Raw genomic sequence first — 24,458 nt, 5'->3', positions numbered from 1 at the left:
CTTTTAGTCAGCATTCCAGAGTTCTAAGGTGTTCCAGGAATAGGCATGTCATATGTGTTTGTATTTAGGTCATGGCCACTTTAAGATCGCGCTGTGCTAAATGTCCTATTACGCGATCCATAGTTGGGAAGTATTACTCACGCACTTCATGCGCATTTCAGCGGTTTTGCTCCAGTTTATTTTCATGGCGCTTCAATCGCATCTGTCTACTTCTCATGTCTGACGTAGCATCGTCGGTATGTATACTTTGTTTTGTGAGATTATTCTGGAAGTATTATTCGTTATTTTTGACAATAATTGTAAGTTTGTAGAGTGTAATCTGCCGATGGTTTGAACTCACGTCAGCAACGCATATGCTAGCTCTCACGTGTTCATTTGTTATGAGCTACACGGTAAAGATGGTATAATGACCAGAATGTAGTTCACATGTATTTCTTTATTAGTGTTAAAATGAGTACAAACAAAAATGTAACAGTAATTGTGCAAATTAGCCTTTATTCATGTGTAATTTGTCATTGCTCTTTTGTGTGTTGCAGTTTCACTATTTTCCTTAACTCCAATAAACCTGTGGAACTAAGAATTAATCTTCAGAGTCTTGGTGTGGGGAAAAAGTTTAGCTGGCCGTCAGGATATTAAGTTAACATATTGAGGACAGCACAGTGAAACGACGCTATCAAGCTAGTGAGATAAAGCAGAGCAAGTTGGAAGCTGGCCGACATGTCGTTGTCACACGCATCCAGTGGACGATCAACAGACCATACTCTACAGTCAAGTGCTACTGGAGCAGCGCGCGCGACCGAGCAACAGGCTACAGAGGAGAGTTTGCATGGAAATACAGCAGCACAGGAGGACCCATACAGTGCATCGTTAAGGACACGCTCGCAAGTATGTTGTTCAGTGAGATCCAGTTCATCGTCAGCGGGGTCTGCAGCAGTCAGAGCAAGAGCGAGAGCCGAAGCAGCGAAGGCACGCCTATGCTATGCTGAAGAGGAAGCTAATCTGAGGCTACAACAAGCTAAGTTGGAAGTGTCTATAGAAATGCTAAAACATAAAAAAGAGGCTGCAGCAACCATTGCAGAAGCAGAGGCACTTGAAGCTGCTGCTGATGTAAAGAGCGAGAAACATAGTTGTGACCTGAACAAAGACTCTGTTCCTTTAGAAGCCTCACAACGCACAAGGCAGTATGTGCTTGATCAACTAAAAGAAAGTGATTCAGAACTTAAGTCATGTGAAAACGGCGACATACAAGCAAAGACAGCGCCAGTCCTTAACCACAACGTGTCACCTCCACCACTAAAGCCTGAAGCCAGTCCCTTCTATCCGCATCAGAACAGTACTGCTACACATCGTCTCATCTCACAGCAGCCTTACACCATCACATACGAAGACAGCCACAAGCCATGCAACAGGACGCCTGGAGATGTTTGTCTACCTCACATCAAGTCCAGCGGTGAGCATGCTTCTCTAGTACACCACTTCAGAACACAAAATCACCACACCCAGCCTCCTCCCGCACACCATGTCATACCGCCAGACTACAATGATGGCAGCTCATACATAAATGACTTTGTCAGGTATCTAGCCCGCCGTGAGCTTGTGGCTACAGGTTTGCTTCAATTCAATGACAAACCCCAAAAATACAGAGCATGGAAGCGTTCCTTTTTGACTGCCATCAGAGGCCTTATCCTGGAACCGAGTGAGGAGATGGATCTTCTGCTAAAGTGGCTCGGGAAGGAGTCAGCAGAGCATATTGAGCAGATAAGAGCAATACACATCAATCGGCCAGAAGCAGGACTGGCCATGGCATGGGAAAGGCTCGAGCAAACATATGGCTCAGCTGAAGCAATAGAAAATGCTCTGTTCAAACGCATTGACAGCTTTCCAAAAATAGTAAACCAAGATGGATCTAACCTGACAAAGCTGGGTGATCTGCTAATGGAACTGCAGGCCGCTAAGGCTGAAGGAGACTTACCAGGCCTGGCTTTCCTGGACACGTCGAGAGGTGTCAACCCAATTGTACAGAAACTCCCACCTCGTCTCCAGGACAAGTGGGTGATAGCTGGTGCAGCCTACAAGCGTCAAAACCATGTGAGCTATCCTCCCTTTGGCTTCTTTGTTGATTTTGTCAGCGAGCAGGCTCGCATCACAAATGACCCAAGCTTCAGTCACATTGGCAACACAGACATGGCCCCCAGAACAGAGAAGACAGCATGGAAGCCCACCAGACAGCGGGAAGTCTCCGTCCACAAGACAGAGGTGTCACCCAGAGCCACATCTGACACGGGTGAGCCTCCAACAAAATCCGACGAAGGCGACAAACTGTGTCTGTTGCATAAAAAGCCACACCCTCTCCCAAAGAACTGCAAACTCAATGTCCAGTGTTTTGAATGTAAGAGCGACAGGCACAACACAGCGCTTCACCCTGGACCTGCACCCTGGCATCAGAGGGCTGGCCCTACTGCTGAGCACGGCGGGGAGGAGGATGAAGCTTCACCGCAGTCTCAGGTCACCAACAAATGCACGAAAGTCTGCGGAGGGGAACTCACAGACCGCTTCTGCTCGAAAATATGCCTCGTCAAAGTGTTCCCAGTCGGCCACAGAGAAAAAGCAGTGAAACTGTATGCGATCATGGACGAGCAGAGCAACAGGTCACTGGTTCGCTCACAGTTCTTCGACATGTTCAACGACCAAAGTCCAAGCTCTCCTTACACACTGAGAACATGAGCCGGAGTGAAGCCATCAGCAGGCAGAAGGGCCAGTGGCTATGAAGTGGAGTCTCTGGATGGAGCTGTTCGCATCCCGTTGCCAAGCCTCATAGAATGTAACGACATACCGAACAACAGAGAGGAGATTCCAACCCCCGAAGTAGCTCTTCATCATGCTCATCTAAGGTCAGTGGCACACCTCATCCCAGACATTGACCCGCAAGCCCCCATTATGCTTCTCTTAGGACGAGACATTATCAGAGTGCATAAAGTCCGCAAACAGGTGAATGGCCCTCACAACCTGCCTTTCGCACAGAAGTTAGACCTGGGGTGGGTCATTGTTGGAAATTTGTGCCTAGGTAATGTTCACAGGCCACTGACAATTAGCACGTTCCATACGAACACCACAGAGCTGCAACGGCCCACTCTCTTTGACGCGTGCCCCAACGTGTTCCATGTGAAGGAGAGGTTCAGCGACACCCAGGCCACCAGTGAGCCTCCAGCGTATCCTGAGGACCAGCCTATCTGTGAAACCGACCACCTTGGATGCACAGTGTTCAGGCGGACCAGGGATGACAACCAGGTGGCTCCCTCCATTCAAGATACAACGTTCATGGAGATAATGGATGAAGGACTACAAAAAGACCCAAATAACAGTTGGGTGGCACCATTACCCTTCAAGAGCCCACGCCCACGGCTCCCAGACAACAGGCCATGGGCGCTGAGGCGTCTCATGTCTCTCAAGCGTAACTTTGAGAAAAAGCCTGAGATGAGAGACCACTTTCTCGCCTTCATGGGCAACATGTTTCGGAACGGTCATGCAGAGTTAGCCCCCCCCTCTCAGTTCGGATGAAGAAAGGTGGTACTTACCAACGTTCGGGGTGTATCATCCGAAAAAACCTAAGAAAATCCGTGTGGTATTCGATTCCAGTGCCCAATACAACGGCGTGTCACTCAACAATGTGCTGTTAACGGGTCCTGACCTGAATAACACACTACTGGGAGTGCTGATTCGTTTCAGAAGAGAGGCCATCGCCGTCACAGCGACATAGAACAGATGTTCTATTGCTTCCGGGTAAGAGAGAGAGAGACCGTGACTTCTTACGCTTTCTCTGGTTCCAGGACAATGACCTCTCCAAAGCCACCGTGGATTACCGGATGAACGTCCACGTCTTCGGCAATAGCCCTTCACCTGCAGTGGCTATTCATGGTCTACACAAGTCTGTTCAAGGCAACGAGTTCCACGTCGACCCAGATGTGCAACACTTCGTGTTGCATGACTTCTATGTCGATGAAGGGTTGAAGTCCCTGCCCACAGTTCAAGCTGCTATCAGCCTGTTAAAAAGGACTCAGGATGTGCTCTCCAAGTCAAATCTGAGACTTCACAAGATTGCAGCGAACAACAAAGAAGTCATGGACGCCTTTCCATCCAGTGACCACGCGAGTGACCTCAAAGACCTTGACCTTGACACAGAACGGTGACTGGGATGCGCCCTTACCTCCAGCCATGGAAGATGCCTGGACGTCATGGAGAGCCTCTCTGTCCGAGCTCGCTGAGCTTTCCATCCCAAGGCGCTACACAGAAACCTCACCATCAGCAGCAGTAAGAAGAGAACTGTGTGTGTTCTGTGATGCGTCAGTCAAAGCTATCGGTGATGTGTGCTACCTGAAAGTGACAGACAGTAATGGCAACAACCAGAGTGGATTTGTAATGGGCAAAGCCAAGCTGGCCCCCTGCCCTGAACACACAGTGCCAAGACTTGAACTCTGCGCAGCAGTGCTTGCTGTTGAGTTAGCAGACCTGGTCTCAGCAGAACTAGACCTACAGCTTGATGCCGTAACCTACTATTCAGACAGTAAAGTAGTCTTGGGCTATATTTGCAATGATACCAGGCGCTTTTATGTCTATGTCAGCAACCGGGTGTTACGCATCTGAAGATCCTGCCGACCAGACCAGTGGCTCTACGTGCCAACAGACCTGGGCTGCGTTCTCCGAAACTACCTTAACGCTACGTCGTTCTTAAGTTGTACCTTAAGAAGTACCTTATCGTTAATACGTGTTTTCCGAAACCTTCTTAGTTAAGTATACCTTCTGTAAGTCATACGTTCGTAAGGTTGGTCTGGAGCGCTCTTAGCTATACCTTATCGCTGCTGACGGTTCATACCACTAGTGGCCACCACTACGCAAAAAGCTTTTTTACATCGCAGTTTAATTACACATATAACATTTTATATGAACATTTAATATAAAATCTGATTTAGTATTAAAATTAAATTTTTACTTTACTTTAAAATTTTACACATAAAATACTTAAGTTGTTATAGCCTACACCCAGTGTATGGAAGTGTTTTCATTAATAAAGTTTCCATACACTAATGGTTGTTAGCTTTTTTAATTACTATCCTAAGGCACATCAGCTGGCGAACCATTTGACAGAAAAGGCTTAGGAGTCTATATAAAGAAAGATGAGTTTACACAAACTTTATAGCTATGGCAGCGAGACGGCGAGTACTTGTTTTAAATCAAAGACGGCGCCGTCCGCGGAGCCACTTAGTGTATGTCAACTACTTTATAAGAGAACACTTTAGTCCACTGACTACCATGTCAGAAACAGCAAGAGCCAATCTGTCCTGTGGCATCAAAAAAGCAAAACGGTTATATGCCCAAAAAATCAACAACCACTTCACAGACAGCAGAGACACACGGAGCCTGTGGCAAGCCATTCAGACCATCACAGACTACAAGCCCCCGCCACAGGCCTGTGATGAGGACACATCCCTCCCCGATGCACTCAACCACTTTTATTCACGGTTTGAAATGCAGAATGACACACCTGCACAAAAACTGCCCACACCTCCCAACGACCGGGCGCTCTGTCTGTCTCCAGCCGACGTAAGGAAGACCCTATCTAGGATTAACCCACGCAAGGCTGCGGGTCCTGACAACATACCTGGCCGTGTTCTGAGAGACTGTGCTGCACAGCTGACAGATGTCCTAACAGATATCTTCAACACCTCGCTGAGTCAGGCAGTCGTCCCCACGTGTTTCAAATCCACAACAATCATACCGGTACCAAAGAAATCACCTGTGTCCTGTCTCAATGACTACCGTCCCATAGCACTGACTCCAATCATGATGAAGTGCTTTGAGAGGCTAGTCATGCATAACATCAAAACCAGCCTCCCCAACACACTCGACCCGCTCCAGTTTGCATACCGTCCAAACCGCTCTACGGACGATGCAATTTCCTCCACCCTCCACCTGGCTCTTACCCACCTAGAAAATAAAGACTCCTATGTTAGAATGCTGTTCATTGACTTCAGCTCGGCATTCAACACAATAATCCCACAACAGCTCATAAATAAGCTAAACCTGCTGGGCCTTAACAATTCCCTCTGTAACTGGATCCTGGACTTTCTAACTGGAAGACCTCAGTCAGTCCGTGTCGGCAACAACACCTCGAGCACTACAACACTGAGCACAGGTGCCCCACAAGGCTGTGTGCTCAGCCCGCTGCTCTTCACACTGCTGACCCACGACTGCACTGCCAAGTTCAGCTCCAACCACATCATCAAGTTTGCTGATGACACAACAGTGGTAGGTCTCATCAGTAACAACGATGAAACGCACTACAGAGAGGAAGTGGCACAGCTGGCTGAATGGTGTGGCACAAACAATCTGTCCCTCAATGTGGAGAAGACAAAGGAGGTTGTGATGGACTTCAGGAGAAACTCCGTTGACCACCCCCCACTGACCATCGACAGCTCGACTGTGGAGAGAGTCAGCAGCACTAAATTCCTGGGGGTGCACATCACAGAGGATCTCACCTGGACCACCAACACCATGTCACTCTCCAAAAAGGCACAACAGCGCCTACACTTTCTCCGCCGGCTGAAAAGAGCAAGTCTCCCTCCACCCATCCTCACCACATTCTACAGAGGCACCATTGAGAGTGTGCTGACCAGCTGCATCACTGTCTGGTACGGGAACTGCAGTGCTGCTGACCGCAAGACCCTCCAGCGGACAGTGAACACAGCTGCAAAGATCATCGGTGCCCCTCTCCCCTCCATCCTGGACATCTTCCTTACACGATGCTCCAGCAAAACAAACAGCATCGTGAAGGACTCCACCCATCCCTCCCACAGTCTCTTCCAGCTCCTACCATCAGGAAGACGGTACCGGAGCATCAGAGCCCGCTCCGCCAGACTGCTCAACAGCTTTTTCCCCCAGGCTGTGAGAGCCCTGAACTCAAACCACCCCGCCCCCCTCTGAAACCCCATGCAAACCCCTACCTCCTGAAACATGGACCACCCCCCACCCCAAACCTTACCACACCAAAGAAAAACTGTATGGAACTTTAATTATTTTTTTTTATTTATTTTATTCTTATTTTTCTTTACACTATGGACACTCTCCTCTATGTGCACTATGGACACTTTACACTTTACACTATGGACACTTACACACACTGCTGCGTGTGCACAATCTCACAAAAAACTCAGCAATATATGTATGTTTACATGCTCATGCACTACAAATCATCCTGCACTGTTCCCCAACCAGCTGCTGACTCAAATGTCTCTCTTTGCACATGTACAGTATTTGTGAAGCATTCGTATAGTTTGTATTTTTTATCTTCTATTTTTTAGTTTGTATAGGGTAATATTTATGTGAAGCATTCGTATAGTTGTATTTTTTATCCTTTTAGTTTGTATAGGGTAAATACTTATATATAGTATACTTATAGTTAAATCTGTTAGTAGTGTATAGGTTTATAGTGTTTTTTTTTACTTCATTGTTGTAATGTCTGTATTTATGTAGCACCGTGGTCCTGCGAGACACGACATTTCGTTCCACTGCATGTCCCCACATGTAGCGGAATGACAATAAAGCTCAACTTGAACTTGAACTTGAGAAGAGACCATTGTAAAAAAAAATTGCCTGCCACAGGAGCAAATTCTGCAGCTCTTGCATCTTGTTGGCCCAGATTTGTCAAGACAAACTCGACGGAGCTACCCCCTCAGCCCCGAAATTCAGCTGCTGGTGGCTCTTCGTTTTTATGCCGTGGGGAGTTTTCTGGAGGTTGTTGGGGATGGATATGGGCTGAGTAAGACCTCGGTGTGGCGGTGTGTTCATTCAGTTACAAACATCCTGCTCCGTCACGCCACCGTTTATATATGTTTGCCTTTAGCCATGCACAAAGTGATGGAGGCACATCAAGGCTTCCATGCCATTGCGGGTGTCCCGTGAGTAATTGGTCTTGTGGACGGGACACTTGTCCCCATCGCCACCTCATCAGCGCTCAACCAGGCCTTCATAATACACATGAACATGATAATATAAACGACCCCTTCAAAAGCAAGCGAAGCTAAACAGCCAGTTAATTTTGCTGGTTAAGGCAGAATAGCCTACTTTTGGCTGGGAGGTTGCGGGTTCACACACTTGCAAAATTATACATACATAGCATATATATATATATATATATATATATATATATATATATATATATATATATCAAAGGTTGCATTTAGTTTGCAATTTGGATTATTTTATAAATGCTGTGAGCCCCGATAAATGCAATTTCTACTATTTCTAAAGTGATTCTTTATAACGAATATCGCTTTCTCAATACTTTACTGACTCTATAACGCTAGGAGATCCTGTATATAGTGAACAATCGATTCTCGAGCCATCGATATCAACCTATTGAGCACCTCCACCATGGACAGCACCAGCTAAGGTCGAACTTAAGAAGGTTTACCTTAAGCAACATCCTAAGGTATAGTTCGGAGAACACACGTAGGAAATGTATACCTGTAGTTAAGGTGTACCTTTTGAGTATTCGTAGCGCGCTAAGAGACAACGTTATCGGAGAACGCAGCCCTGAACCCTGCAGATCACGCAACGCGTTCCGTCCCTGCTGGCCAACTGAAACACACCAACTGGCTGAGTGGGCCCAAATTTCTCTCCATGCCGGAGCCCAGCATTTCTGCAAGCACTTATGACCTTGTTGACCCGAGCACAGACCCAGACATCCGCCCTCTGGTGTCTGCCTTAAGCACTACAGCCTCAAACAAGCAACTGGATTCACAACGCTTATGATGCTCACAGAGAGAACAGAGCATGCAAGGGCTGGCATTACTGAAAAGTTCACAGTTGAGGAATCCGAGAAAGCGTCAACTGTAATCATCCAAGCAGTTCAACAGGAAGTCTACAGCCAAGAGATAAAGTGCATTCTAAAACAGGAAAGGATGCCAAAAACAAGCCCTCTCAGAAATCTGGACTCGTTTATTGACGCACACTGCCTTCTCAGAGTTGGAGGCCGTCTTCATCATTCAAGTCTCAATCAGAGTGAAAAGACTCCCCTGATTATTCCTGGCCGGCATCACATCGCCACTTTGCTCATCAGACAACACCACGAGCAAATTCATCATCAAGGCCGTCACTTTACTGAGGGGGCGGTCCGTTCAGCTGGCTTGTGGATAGTCGGAGGGAAGAAAAGAGTAAGCAGCATCATCCACCAATGCATAACATGCAGAAGGCTCAGAGCTCCACTCAGCATCCAGAAAATGGCTAACCTGCCAGCCGATCGTCTCTCAACAGATCCTCCATTCTCCAGCGTGGGTCTTGATGTGTTCGGCCCATGGAACGTCTCCTCACGCAAGACCAGAGGCGGCTTTGCTCAAAGTAAAAGGTGGGCAGTGATCTTTACGTGCATGAGCATAAGAGCTGTGCACATTGAAGTCATAGAATCCCTCGACACTTCTAGCTTCATCAATGCGCTACGGCGCTTCCTTTCAATACGTGGGCCGGTCAAATACATTCGTTCCGACTGTGGCACAAACTTCATTGGTGCCTGTAAGGAACTGAAGATAGCCTCAAACATTGACAGCACTGCTGTAAAGACTTACCTCTCAGGCAAGGGTTGCATCTGGTCCTTTAATCCCCCACATGCATCCCATTGGGGTGGAGAATGATAGGACTGGCTAGGAGGATTCTGGACACAATGTTCCTCCAGCTGAAAGACAAGCTCTCCCATGAAGTGCTGGTGACTTTCATGGCAGAAGTTGCAGCGATCATCAACGCCAGGCCACTTGTTCCAGTGACTATGGACCCTGATGACTCGTTCATACTTACACCAGCTGCTCTTCTCACACAAAAGATGAACATTGTGCCTGCTCCTGCTGGTGAGGTTGGAGTTGCAGACCTCTACAAGTCCCAGTGGCGGCAGGTTCAGCACCTGTCCAACACCTTCTGGGACCGCTGGAGGAAACAATTCCTCCCAACACTGCAGGCCCGCAAAAAATGGCAGTCCACTCAGCCAAACATTCAGTCTGGAAGCGTTGTTCTCCTTAAGAACAGCCAAGCACCTAGGAATGAATGGCCTCTTGGACTGATTACACAGGCCTTCCCTAGCAAAGATGGGAAAGTACGCCAGGTTGAGGTGAAGATCATCAAACCAGGCGGGACTAGCCTCTTTCTCAGGCCAGTCAATGAAATAGTTCTCCTTCTACCTCCAGAGGCACAGTAAATTGACTGTTTAGTAAATGGACTGTTTAAAAAAATAAATAAATAAAAGGAAAGAAAATGGACTGTGCATGGACTGTGGGGTGACGTGTGTCCACGTCAGGCGGGGAGTGTTTTGTTATGAGTAAGAAAACTTAAATAAGCATTAAGTTTAAAGTTACATTAACATGCTTTACTTTTAGTCAGCATTCCAGAGTTCTAAGGTGTTCCAGGAATATGCATTTCATATGTGTTTGTATTTAGGTCATGGTCACTTTAAGATCGCGCTGTGCTAAATGTCCTATTACGCGATCCGTAGTTGGGAAGTATTACTCACGCACTTCATGCGCGTTTCAGCGGTTTTGCTCGAGTTTATTTTCATGGCGCCTCAATCGCATCTGTCTACTTCTCATGTCTGATGTAGCATCGTCGGTATGTATACTTTGTTTTGTAAGATTATGCTGGAAGTATTATTCGTTATTTTTGACAATAATTGTAAGTTTGTAGAGTGTAATCTGCCGATGGTTTGAACTCACGTCAGCAACGTATATGCTAGCTCTCACGTGTTCATTTGTTATGAGCTACACGGTAAAGATGGTATAATGACCAGAATGTAGTTCACATGTATTTCTTTATTAGTGTTAAAATGAGTACTAACAAAAATGTGTAATTGTGTAATTGTGCAAATTAGCCTTTATTCATGTGTAATTTGTCATTGCTCTTTTGTGTGTTGCAGTTTCACTATTAACTCCAATAAACCTGTGGAACTAAGAATTAATCTGCAGAGTCTTGGTGTGGGGAAAAAGTTTAGCTGGCCGTCAGGATATTAAGTTAACATATCGGGGACGGCACACAGTTACACCTGTTTAAAATCTATTGATCATGGGCTATGTATATTTTATATAGGTTCACGAGTTCACACTTACATATATTTAGCACGAGTTACGTAATGCGTATTTGGCGAGTATGGTAATACGTAGTTGGCGTGCTGTCCTGGGGAAGGGCTCTGAGCTCGGGAATGGCCTGAACCCAGAGTATCCCCCCCGTGGTATGGTGAGAACTTAGTGAATTTGGTGGAGAAGGGGTGGTGGAGGGATGCTGATAGACCGTCAAATGAGTGGAGGTATGTCAGCTGTATTTATGTCCGTGAGTTGATTGACTTGATTGCGTACCACTTGTGTTTAATTAGGCTAAGTATCTGACGTGCTCCTCCCGAACTTTGTTAATAAAACATCATCTATTGCATACAGTAATGTGACTGTATTAATGTTTTGTTGTTGTTGTGTTTGTTAACAACCTTGCAGCGGCATTCTGGACAATCTGTAGTCGTGACGGGTTGGACTAACTAATCCCTACATACAGGGAATTACAGTAGTCCGGTCAAGAAGACACAAAAGCATGCATCACTCTTTCAAAATCACAAAAGGATAAAAACGGCTTAATCTTTGCCAGTGTTCTTAGTTGAAAAAATCCAGATCGAACAACACTATTGATCTGTTTGTCAAATTTCAAGGCTTCATCAAAAATTGCACCTACATTTTTTACCATGGATTTACCATAGATAGATAACGGGCCTAAATCAATATTAATAGACCCAGATGCACTGGAGGGTGCAAAAACAATAGTTTCCGTTTTACTTTCATTTAGGTGCAGAAAATTCACAGCCAACCATGTTTTCAAGTCCTTTAAGCATGCAAAAAGAGGTTCTAAAAAGTTGCCTTCCTTCTTTACTGGTACATAAATCTGCGTATCGTCAGCATAACAATGAAACGATACACCGTGTTTACTAAAAATAGATCCAATTGGCAGCATATACAATGAAAACAAAATGGGTCCAAAATGGATCCTTGTGGGATCCCACATGTAAGAGAGGCCAATGATGATGAAAATTTCCCCAGGGTAACTGAAAAGCTCCTATTGGTTAGATAGGACTTAAACCCTGACTGTAAAACTTCAAATAAAGAATTCTTATTCAAAAAAGACTGCAATTTAATAAGGACAGCTTTCTCCAACACCTTTGACAGAAAAGGCAGTTTTGAAATAGGCCTGTAATTTGTATAATCCATTGGATTCAATTTAGTATTTTTAATTAAAGGTTGTACTATAGCATGCTTGAAAGATGCAGGAACAATCCCTGATGCAAGGCAGCTATTTATTATTGATAAAATGCTAGGCCCAACTACATCAAAAGTTTATTACATCAAGAGCTACATCAACTACAGCAAGAACTCGTGTAGTATCTAGTCTTTACAGTGCTTTGTTATATGGAGCTGTTTGGTAAATCGCGATCTATCTAATTTGTTTGTCTACATTGTAATTTAAATGTGGCGGACTTTACTGGGCAGTCAAAAAAAGCAGAACACCGTATAACTCCAAGCCGTAACTGTAACTTCATTTTGGCGCGCAGTTAAACAAAGGCAGAATGCCATAACTCAATTTGAGCATTCCAAACAAAGTGAAAAAGTCGTAACTGGTGTTAAACGATGTTATGCCTTGCTTTCTTCAGGGCTTTACGAAGTTACAGTTGAGACCACCCATTATTTCCTCGGAAAAACAATGAAATTGACTCAAGATAGGCCTACTTATGCACATGATAAAGGATGTCTTGAATGGAGTTAACTGTCAAATCCAGTACTCATTGAAAATACAAAATTTGCCACCTTAAAAAGTGTTACAACAAAGCAAGACAAGATCTATGTATAGTTCAAATCATTTATTGTTACTTATTGTACACAGTCATAGTTGTTTAATTTTGCTGAAGTGTGTGTGCACAGTTAGAGATGCAATGAGATTAAATGGTGTTTGTAAATAATCTTATATCATCTGACTTTTGCTTTCACTCCCTTCTCTTTTTTTTCTTGAAGAACAATCTCAATCATATTGAGTCATCCTGCAATTAATTTCCCTCATATGATCCGCTAACTTTCCAGGCCTGACCCACATGTGCAAATTCAAAGCTTTTTTTCTCTCTTCTCACACACTTGTGAGAAGAGAGTCGTGGCCTAATGGTTAGAGAGTTGGACTTGTAATCCAAAGGTTGCGGGTTCGAGTCTCGGGCCGGCAGGAATTGTAGGTGGGGGGAGTGAATGTCCAGCGCTCTCTCCACCCTCAATACCATGACTGAGGTGCAAGCAAGGCACCGAACCCCCAACTGCTCCCCGGGCGCTGCAGCATAAAATGGCTGCCCACTGCTCCGGGAGTGTGTTCACGGTGTGTGTGTGTTCACTGCTGTGTGTGTGCACGTTGGATGGGTTAAATGCAGAGCACGAATTCCGAGTATGGGTCACCATACTTGGCTGAATGTCACTTCACTCACTTCACACTTCACACGACCATTAGATGTTCTGGGCTGCTTATATCTATTAAGATCATGAATTCAGTTGTCAAAGATGTTTACCTCAGAATCAGTGCTGTGTGAGTAATTATGGCCAGTCAGAACATATATCCTAATCCTATCTGGATTACATAAAAATGTCAGTGCTTCAGCACTGGGAGCTGCTTTGTGCTACATTAAAAAAATATACACTTTCAGAGACATTTGAGATTTTGTCCCCCAGCGGAGACACTAACAAAGAGGACTCTACTCTTTGAGCAAAGCTGATTTCTTCTTTGACCATCGCCATAAATTCAGCCTAGACTGCTGAGAGTACTGCCAACCATCCAAGCAGGAGAAAGAACATCAAAAGCTGAAAGACAGGACCAATCATTCACAGACAGCGTTCGCTGCTGACGCATGGCTCAGTCAAAGTGTTTGTTCAAATAGAGCTGCGTTTCCCAAAAGCATCAGAAGCATATAGATCCTAAGAAACCATTGCCACATTATTACATTACATTAAATATCATTATTACTATATATAAAATTAATTCTGAAAAATGCATCACGATTCATACACAAATACGAAGCACTAATAATAATCAGAAATGTTTCCTGAGCAGCAAATTATATTAGATTTATTTCTGAAGCATTATGTGACACTGAATTCTGGAATAATGATGCTGAAAATTCAGCTTTGATAACAGATGCATTTTAAATTACATTTTTTAAATAGGCCTACATTAAAATAGAAAATATTTATTTTAATGGTTATATTTCACAATATTGCTTTTTTTTTTACTGTATTTTTGTTCAAATAAGTGCAGCCTTGGTGAGCATGAGACTTATTTAAAAAATATTACAAAATCTTACTAACCCCAAACTTTTGTGTACATGTAATATTTATTTTAAATAGGCTAGTTTGTGTAAGTAAATTTAAACTGTTGTTAAAAGTTCAAATGGATTCTGTTATGTTCTGTAATTGCTGTTAATAAATTTGTCAGAAAAAAATATGCTAAAGTTTAACTTTTAGGAGTACAGCATTCTGGCAGCCTTTTAAAAAAATAACCATGGTTTTATTACAGTAACCACATTATTTGTTGTAAAACTGTAGTAACCACAAATTTACCATGGTAATAATAATAATACATTTTAGTACTTACTATATGTAATAGCATGTTTATTTTTCATGAGATACCCTCAAAGGTACTGAGGTTTTGAGGTTACTGCCCCAGTAAAGGGCTAAAATACAATTTTAGTATATCTAATGTCTGACAGTATAAACAAAAAAAAACATGGCTTTAAAATCTAATATTAAGTTAGTATAATTACTGATTATATTCGTTTAATAATTTAAAAGATCATTTTAGTTTACAGGTATCGGTATTGGTATCGATATCGACGATACTGGGCTTGAAAATATCGGTATCGGATCGAAAATAAAATAAGAGGTATCTCCCCTCCCTAACACGAGCAGAGATTAAATTAATTAATGCCAACGCTTGTCTTGGAGAAATATGTTTCTGTGCTCTCTCACACACAAGATGTTGGTCACAGGTGTGGAGTGACACAATAATGTCTCGTATTGTGAGGGTCATTCATGAGTGACCTTTTCGAGAGGATGGTTACTAAGCGGAAAGATTGTCTGCAGGCTGCAAAGCAACTGCAATTCTCAGCCTTCATAATCTACCAGGCCAGTATTACTCCTCAAATATAATTTTTCATATATTATCAGATTTTGTATTGCTTAAAGAAATAGTTCAGACATAAATTAAAAGTCTGATTATTTACTCATTTGCATTAATTTTCTGTGGAACACAGCATGAGACGTGAGAATGTTCACACTGCTCTTTTCTGTACAATGACGGTGAAAACAGAGCAACAGAGCCATAAATCATAAGTGTTCCATACTATTTGCGCACTCCGTTCCAAGTCTTCCAAAGCTATATGATACACTCATAAATAAATAATGTACAAAAGCTTGTCACTGTGGGAGTATCCTTAACCTTCCTGTGGGGCCAGTTTGAACCACATTAGATTTTCAAATTGCTTAAAAAACATTTAAACACTTTCTTTCTTTCCAAAATTTTGATTGGTTTTTATGTAATTTGCCAAAAATCAACACTTGCAAAACAAAACTGAAGACTCATCTTCTGAATCAAGGAAAATTTACTGTTTCTTTAATTGAGTTGCACAGTCAAAAATCTGTCAGAGTATGTTTTTGGTTGTTTGTTTTTTGGATCTCAATTACTAGACTGTTTCAGCAATGAAAATAATAGTGTGAAACCCTCACAAAAAAAAGAAATTTAAAATGAAATTTTAAGAACCAGACACACTAACTTACAGTAAGTACAAATAGCATTAAATACACTGTAAAAAGTGATAAGTTGACTTAAAAAAATTGAGGAAACACGTTGCCTTAAAATTATCAAGTAAATAATAATAAAAACAAATAAGTTAAGTGAACCTGACAATTCACTTAACTTAATTTTTTAATTATTATTTACTTGATAATTTTAAGGCAAGGGGTTTCCTCATTTTTTTCAAGTTAAGTCAACATCACTTTTTACAGTGTAATTTTGTATATAAAAATATTAGATTAATCAGATTAGATTAAATATAATAGATTTGTTTTAATATATGCACAGACTATTCTCTGACAAGCTACAGTACTTTTTTTGTTTGTATGTTTGTTTCTTTGTTTGTTTTAGTATTTACATGAAAAGTTACTGTTTTACATGCCAGTTCTTGGCAAACTGTGTCAATTTGACCCCCAAACACTAAAGTTGTCTCGAGTTTTTTTTTATTTTATTTTGACAGGAGGTTAGGGGCAGGTATGGATTTTGCATCATTGTAACTTATCTACCTCTAAAAGCTGCACTCTAAAAATGCTGGGTTAAAAAATAACCCAACCTTATCCCAGCCACTGGGTAACTATGGGACAGAACGCGCGCTGGGTTGAGCGATTTGACCCAGAATGCTGGGTTGTTTATTTGACCCAACCAGTGGGTCAGGTTAACTCTGTTGCTGGGTTAAACATTACCTAAACATTGGGTTATTTGTTGTCTCATTGCCTTGCTACCTTTAAATTTACCGATATTACCAATAATACTAAATAACAATCACAAAGGAATGTAAAATTATAATTTTTCTTTAATACAATTACACAACACAAAAAAATGCAACTATAAATATCAATTTAATGAGTTTTCACATTTCTTTTTAAACATTAAATTTGTTAAATATTACATTCACATTACATCCAACCCCTACATACACAAATAAAACAACTGTTTTTGTAGATCAGTTTGTTTAAAAGAAAATCTCACTGGATTATTACAATTAATGGCAAAATGAATGTTTGGAAATGTAAACTGATATTTCCTATTGACACACTACAGCGAAAGATAAAAATAACTGACTTAAAACCATTTTTTAATTGATGAAAATACTAGTGGCCTAAAACTTTTGCACAGTACTGTGTATAGAGCAGAAAAAAAGAAGCTCTCATGTCTCATTTGTATGTATTATTCAAATGTGTTTCAGGTTTGATGTCAAATCTAGAATGATGCACCTGTATGGAATTATTTTATGGTGCTTTTTTTTGTCAAGGTGGCAGTCCAAATTCAAGTGGTGTCCTGTTGGAAATTCAGACCCTTCTAGTTGTATCGAATGTAGTAGTATGGAAATAAATTTTACTGTGTGAGACCAGTTTTACTCAATGTGCTGCACACATAAAACAATAACAACAAATAACTAACAAGGCCCAGCAGGTTGTTTGGCACATGTTTTTGTCTTCCAGATAACACAGCAGATGAAAATGTGTGTTTATGAGGCCGGGTGGGTAGGTGTGTTGTTGGAAGCTTCAAAGACCTCCATTTCCGCTGTCCTCACTGCAAAGTTAATTACTGCATCTGTAGTACCTCACAGCTGAAGTAAAGATAGTTGTTTTTTTAAGCCCCTTGCCAGTTTCATTACCGCTAATGCTAGCGTGGGCTCTCAGCACCAATGCCGACTGTCACTGTTTGTGTGTGTGTCAGCAAGTTGAGTCTCCTGGATGTACTGTAGATAAAATATCAAGGCAGAATAATTGGGTTAATTGCTTATATACTAAACACTGTGTGCAACAAAAAAACTCATCATGTGAGGAGAGAACCTGTCAATTTATGAGTACATTTAGAATGATTGAGACTGCAGGACTCCGATACGTGAGTGAGAAAACAACAACACTGAGATCTTCTACAGGATGGGTTTCTGCTGAAAATGATTATTACTTCTTCCTGTCTGTTTTCTACCACTTAGTCTGAATCACCAACATGCCATGGACATGAAGAGACTACTTGGCAGAAATATAAAACAGATAAATGCATTTTGCTTTTTGATGTGTCTTTGGTATCACTTAATATAAGGTGTTTGTATCTACGATGTACTTATGTCAAAGAAATTATTGTTTGATACGTATTGTGTTCATATTGTATTGCAAAACCCTTTGGTTGTCTGAGGCACGGTTGAGGTTAAGGACATATTTCCTTGATTCATATTACAACATAGTAATTTAAGGCACTTAATAAATTGGCTCTGTGACACTTAAGATCAATTAATTCTGAATATGTTTGTTGTTTGTTTGAAATATACTTGCTTGAGGATATTTAGTTTTCTTGTTTCTAAGCTCTTTTCTGATGTAATTATTGTACTTCTGAAAGGCTTGAAACATTTAAAATGAAATAAGAATTCAAAAGTTTAAGCGTACCATTGAGAGGAGATTTTCCTTTGAATAATGTAGTACTGCTAAAACTGCCAGATTTTTTCATTTTACAATGTGTAAGACTGAGGTTCAAGGTCTTGCAAAACACTGGAGTGCTAACAAAATAGGGACTGGCTTGTATTGGAGCAGTGTCACTAAAAATGAATCACAGCTCTTGTAATGACAATTTCTGGATGTCTTTGGAAGGTTACGCAAGAGCTTATTATCGAGTACTGCATGCAATATATGGCCTTTCTCGCATTGTAGGGAAAAAAAAGTTCACTTTGCATGCTAACAAGACACTTCAACCAAGGTTTTCCCACTGTTTACCTGGACAGAATCAGGCACTCCAGTGTGGCAGGTTTTTACAAATGCAGGCAGAAAGTGAATAGCATTTGTACAATGAATGCAAGTAGTTGCATGAAACCTTGAAAAACATTTTGATACATAATAACAAACTAACCCTGTGATAAAAATAAAACAGAATAAATAACAAAAAAATGTCTTGATGGATTTGTTTCCGACAAAGCAAGTAATGCTAAATTTCTCCAAAGTTCAAGTCAGCTTTATTGTCAATTCTTCCACATGTACAGCACATACATACAGAGAATTGAAATTGCGATACTCTCAGACCCTTGGTGCATACAGTTAACATTAAACACGTTCAGATACAGATAAATACAGTTTAAACATATGTACATACAACTATGCAAATATACAAATGAGGATATTGTAGAAAAAAATAAGAATTAGATCGATAAAGTGGCATAAGGCGCATGGCAGATAGAGTGCAAAACCAGTTAAATAAAAACAACACTGTGTAGATATATTTGTAGTGCAAAAGAGCTTATCAGTCTGTCCTATGGGTGTGGGGGGGACTGGGGGGGGGGGGTCACAGAGTCAGAGTTCCTAGTGTGTTGCTGTGTTAAATGGGGGTGAAAGAGGGGAGGGGAGGGGGGGCAAGGACGGGAGGGAGTTCAGCTTCCTGACAGTCTGATGTATGAAGCTGTCCTTCAGTCTGCTGGTCCTCGCCTGGAGACTACGCAGTCTCCTCCCTGATGGCAGCAGACTGAAGAAGCTGTGTGTCGGGTGGGTGGGATCACCTGCAATGCGGAGGGCTCTGCGGGTGAGACGGGTGTTGTAAATGTCCTGGAGGGAGGGGAGAGAGACACCAACGATCTTCTCAGCTGCTCTCACTATGCGCTGAAGTGACTTGCGGCAGGATGCGTTGCAAGCGCCATACCACACAGTGATGCAGCTAGTTAGGATGCTCTCGATGGTGCCTCTGTAGAAGGTGCACATGATGGGGGCCGGGGCTCTGGCTCTTCTGAGTTTGCGGAGGAAGTAGAGACGCTGCTGTGCTTTCTTGGCCAGTGCTACAGTGTTGTTAGTCCAGGAGAGGTCCTCAGTGATGTGCACACCCAGGAACTTGGTGCTGCTCACTCTCTCCACAGTCGCACCGTTGATGGTAAGAGGGGCATGCTGAGTGTGTACTCTCCTGAAGTCAACAACAATCTCCTTCGTCTTCTTCACATTCAGAGAGAGATTGTTGTCACTGCACCACCCGGCCAGGTGGCTCACCTCGCTCCTGTAGTTTGTCTCATCTCTGTTGCTGATGAGACCCACCACAGTCGTGTCATCCGCAAACTTAATGAAAATGTTGGAGTTGTGTGATGGTGTGCAGTCGTGGGTCAGCAGAGTGAAGAGGAGGGGGCTCAGCACACATCCTTGGGGGGCCCCAGTGTTCAGTGTGATGGTGCTGGATGTGTTTCTGCCGACCCGTACTGCTTGAGGTCTCCCGGTCAGGAAGTCCAACAGCCAGTTGCACAGAGAGGTATTGAGCCCCAGCTGGGCCAGTTTGTGAGTGAGCTGTTGAGGGATGATTGTGTTGAATGCTGAACTGAAGTCTATGAACAGCATCCTGACATTTGAGTCTTTTTTCTCCAGATGTGTGAGTGCTGGGTGGAGGGCAGTGGTGATGGCATCATCGGTCGAGCGGTTGGACCTATATGCAAACTGGAAGGGGTCCAGGGAGGGGGGGAGGACAGACTTGATGTGGTGCAAGACTAGCCGTTCAAAGCACTTCATGAGGATGGGAATGAGTGCTATTGGACGGAAGTCATTGAAGCAGGATGGAGATGACTTCGTAGGGACTGGAATGATGGTGGTAGCTTTGAAGCATGTGGGGACAACAGCCTGATTTAGTGAGATGTTGAAGATGTCTGTGAAGACCTCAGTGAGTTCCACTGCACAGTCTCTCAGTACACTCCCAGGAATGTTGTCAGGACCCGGAGCTTTGCGTGAATTGATCCTGCTGAGGGACCTCCTCACGCTGTCCAAATCTGTTCTAATGAAGAAACAAACTCATCTTTGATGGCGATGAACTTGTTAACTTTTGATGAGTTTGAGCGTGTGATGTGCGCTGTGAAAAAGTGTGTTGGAAACACTGTAAAACTATTTGAAATAATGTACTCAAATTGAGGACCAATCTGCACCTTATTGATGACCCGTGGTGTTAATAGACTGCATCTGTGTCAGCGCCTGATGTAATAAAACTGCAGCTCATTAATAAACTTTTTTTTTTAAATCCATTTTATACAATCCGCCTTCATTTAGCAAGTGCACTCGAGCATAAACAATTTTCAAGTTCAACACTTTTTGTTCCATTCAGTTGTGGTTGCTGCTGATTCACCGAGACCGCCGCAGCTCAGCAAAGAGATGTGCATTTGTGTTTTCTTTTGAAAAAGTTTCCCCAGAAATACTTTGCTATTTAATGCATTTTTCCTTACAAATTGTTTTATCAACATAACAATTCGAGTAAATGTATAAAAGGTATGGCATGATGCCATCCTTCTAGAACAATGTGCATTTATGTTAAAATTGTAACAAATTATCAAGTTTAGTTATTCTTATTTATTGCAAAATTCTAAAACTGGCACCATTTTTGAGAGAAATGGGCTCTCATTAACCCATATCATGGTGTGTGATGCTGAACTATGAGTTTCTAATAGTGTTTGTATTTGCACTATTCTAAACATTAATATTTCATGTGCAACAACAGCATGCTGTCCCTGTTAGCCTTACACATGATTTTAAATCTATTTTTCAAACTTTATGATTTAAATGGGGATGATTGTACTGAGAATAACTTTCATCTTTTCTTCAACTGAATACTGTTTCCATGCTATTTTGATGTGTTTTAAAGAGTTGGCAGTCAAAATTAAAACTGCTGGATGATAGATATTCTTCATTCTTTGACAAACAAGATAATGTGAATTACAGAATGTACAATGTTTTTTAAATAAATAAATGCTGTACACTGCAATTTATATATGATGGTGTAGAATCCACAGCTCAGTACTCACTACTCAATACTCATGAGTACTTTTAAATAGGCTATTCTTTTACTCTTACTCAAGTAGTTTTTTGGACAAGTACTTTTACTCTACTCACACTACATTTTTTGGAAGGTAATGGTACTTTTACTTGAGTATATTTTTTCAGTTCTCTTTCCACCACTGGTGTTAACAAATGCAAAACTGATATAAAAACCCATTTGTTGATGCAACCGTGCTGTTTGAACTTCCTTATATGCAGATTTGAACTGCTTTGTCGAACCGTAGTTACACAGAATTCGATCCGGAGCTCCTTGCCTCTCAAGTAAGTCTCCGTACTCTGTGAGATACAGAACAAACCTACTGTCTATGAAAACCCATATGAAGCTGGATTTGTGTGATGCTAACATTCAAAAGCATCAGTTTTCAAATCTACCAGCATATTAATATTGTTTTGAAGTCATAACATGATATTCTTCAAGTAATAAAAATACGCTTTATTAATCAAAACTCTGTGAATTTGTGTGAAAAGGAATAAAAGGCGTCAGAGTTTTACTGCCTCTAGTTTTCATTTATTTTGGAAACTGCAGTGATATGTACTTATTGGTACATATTTTGCGTCTCGCTAAAAAGTGCCCCCAGGTACATTTATGCCATGAGACCAGGTAGAAAAACCTACAGTACAATACCACATTTATTCATTACAGTGAAATACTGTGATTTATATTGCATTCTGGGTCATTTTGACTTGGCGGGAATATTTTACAGTATATTTTAGTATTGCTGTAACCTTGCTGTAGCCTGACTGTAATACACGGCGCAATAATACAGGATTGCTGTAAATAGCGCACCACCTGACATCACATCACAGACAACACAGCTGCTGCTGACCAGAGAGAGAGGCAGAACGTCTCGGGTTACTTGACTGTAACCCTGTTCCCTGAAAAAACGAGATCCTGCGTATCAAACGCTAATGAGAACATCCTTTGTTCGACCGATTGTGAAGCACATGTGTCAAAAATTTGGGTGAGGATAACAAAATAACAGCCCAGGGGCAAAGTCTAGGCAGGATGGTGAGATTGACGGAGCCTGCAAATCCCCAATTATCTAAAGAGAAGTAATGGCCATTAAAAAAACATCTTTAGAGACATGTGTGCCATACACCAATTTTCCAAAATGTGCCATTTGAAGGCATAACTTCTTCTAGTGGAGGGAGCCCTAGCGCTTAGAATAGTCTCTACTACGTTGGCTGGAAGCCCAGCGTCCCCCCTCAGGGGCCAGACATGAAGGTTCCAGAGCTCGGGCCGGGGATAAAATACTGTCCCCTGCGCCTGAGATAGGAGATCTCTCCTGACCGGAATCGCCCATGGTGAGCCGTCGAGGAGGGATATTAGAGCTGAGAACCACAATCTGGTCGGCCAATGGAGCGCTATCAGTAAGAGGCGAGACCCCTGTTGACGGACCTTGGCCAGGACTCCCGGGAGCAGAGCGATCGGGGGAAATGTGTAAAGACCCCGTCTGGGCCACGTATGGGCCATAGCGTCCAGACCCAGGGGAGCTGGAGGAGTCAGAGAGAAGTAGAGGGGGCATTGTGCTGTCTCCTGTGAAGCAAAGAGGTCTTCCTCTGCTTCGTAAAATCTTTCCCAGATTTGACTGACTACTTTGGGGTGGAGTTTCCATTCCCCATGTGTCACAGCTTGTCTGAACTGCAAATCTGCTCCCACATTCATATGCCCGGGGATGTAAAGCAGAACCTGCTGCGCTAGCCTGTTCATGCGGCGCGAACGCAGTCCTACCGCCGTGTTGTCCACCCGCACTAGGACATGGTATTTAAGGGCCCGAAATAGAGCCATCATTTCGAGGCAATTGATGTGCCAATCAAGAAGATGGCCTCTCCAGATTCCTTGGGCTGGACGGCCATCCAAGACCGCACCCCAGCCCGTGAGGGAAGCGTCTGTTGTTAGCATCTTGCGACGACAATACGGACCTAGAGTGGGTCCCAAAGTCAGAAACCGGGGTCTGAACCACATAGAAAGGGTACAAAGCTCCTGGCGTGTAACCCTTATTTGCCTCTGGGGATTGGCCCTCAGATGAAATCCCCTGGCTCTGAGCCACAACTGAAACGATCTCATGTGCAGGAGGTCCAAGGGTATCACTGTGGATGAAGCTGCCATGAGACCTAGAATCCTCTGAAGGTAATGAACAGTAATTGTCTGGCCTAGCTTGATGTTCTTTAGGGCGTTTAGAATGGATTCGTTATGTACAGGAGACAGTATTGCCCGCATCGTGATCGAATCCCATACAACTCCCAAATACGTTGTCCTCTGAGCACGAGAGAGAATGCTTCTCTTTGCGTTGAGTCTCAACCCCAGAGATTCGTGATGAGCTGGGACGACAAGCAAGCTCTTGAGATTGCTTCAGAATCAGCCAGTCGTCTATGTAATTTAAAATGCGGATGCCTTGGAGTCGCAGAGGAGCCAGTGCTGCATCTATGCATTTCGTGCACGTACGGGTTGACAAAGCTAGGCCGAATGGAAGATACCCGATCGTAAGCTTCGCCCCCAAAAGCAAACTTCAGGATCTTCCTGTGTTGTGGCAAGATTTCTACGTGAAAATATGTGTCCTTGAGATCAATTGTCACGAACCAATCCTCCGATTGGATCTGAGACACAATCTTCTTGATTGTCAACATTTTGAACTTGTATGTTGTGAGGTAGCGATTCAACCCGTGAAGATCTAAAATTGGACGCAACCCCCCATCTTTCTTGGGCACCAGAAAATACAGACTGTAATAGCCTGACTCTCTGTCTGGCAGGGGAGCATGTTCTATGGCCCCTTTGTCAAGCAGAGCTTG

Source organism: Barbus barbus, assembly GCF_936440315.1.
Source record: "Barbus barbus genome assembly, chromosome: 38".
Lineage (NCBI taxonomy): Eukaryota > Metazoa > Chordata > Actinopteri > Cypriniformes > Cyprinidae > Barbus > Barbus barbus.
This window is presented reverse-complemented; position numbering follows the sequence as displayed.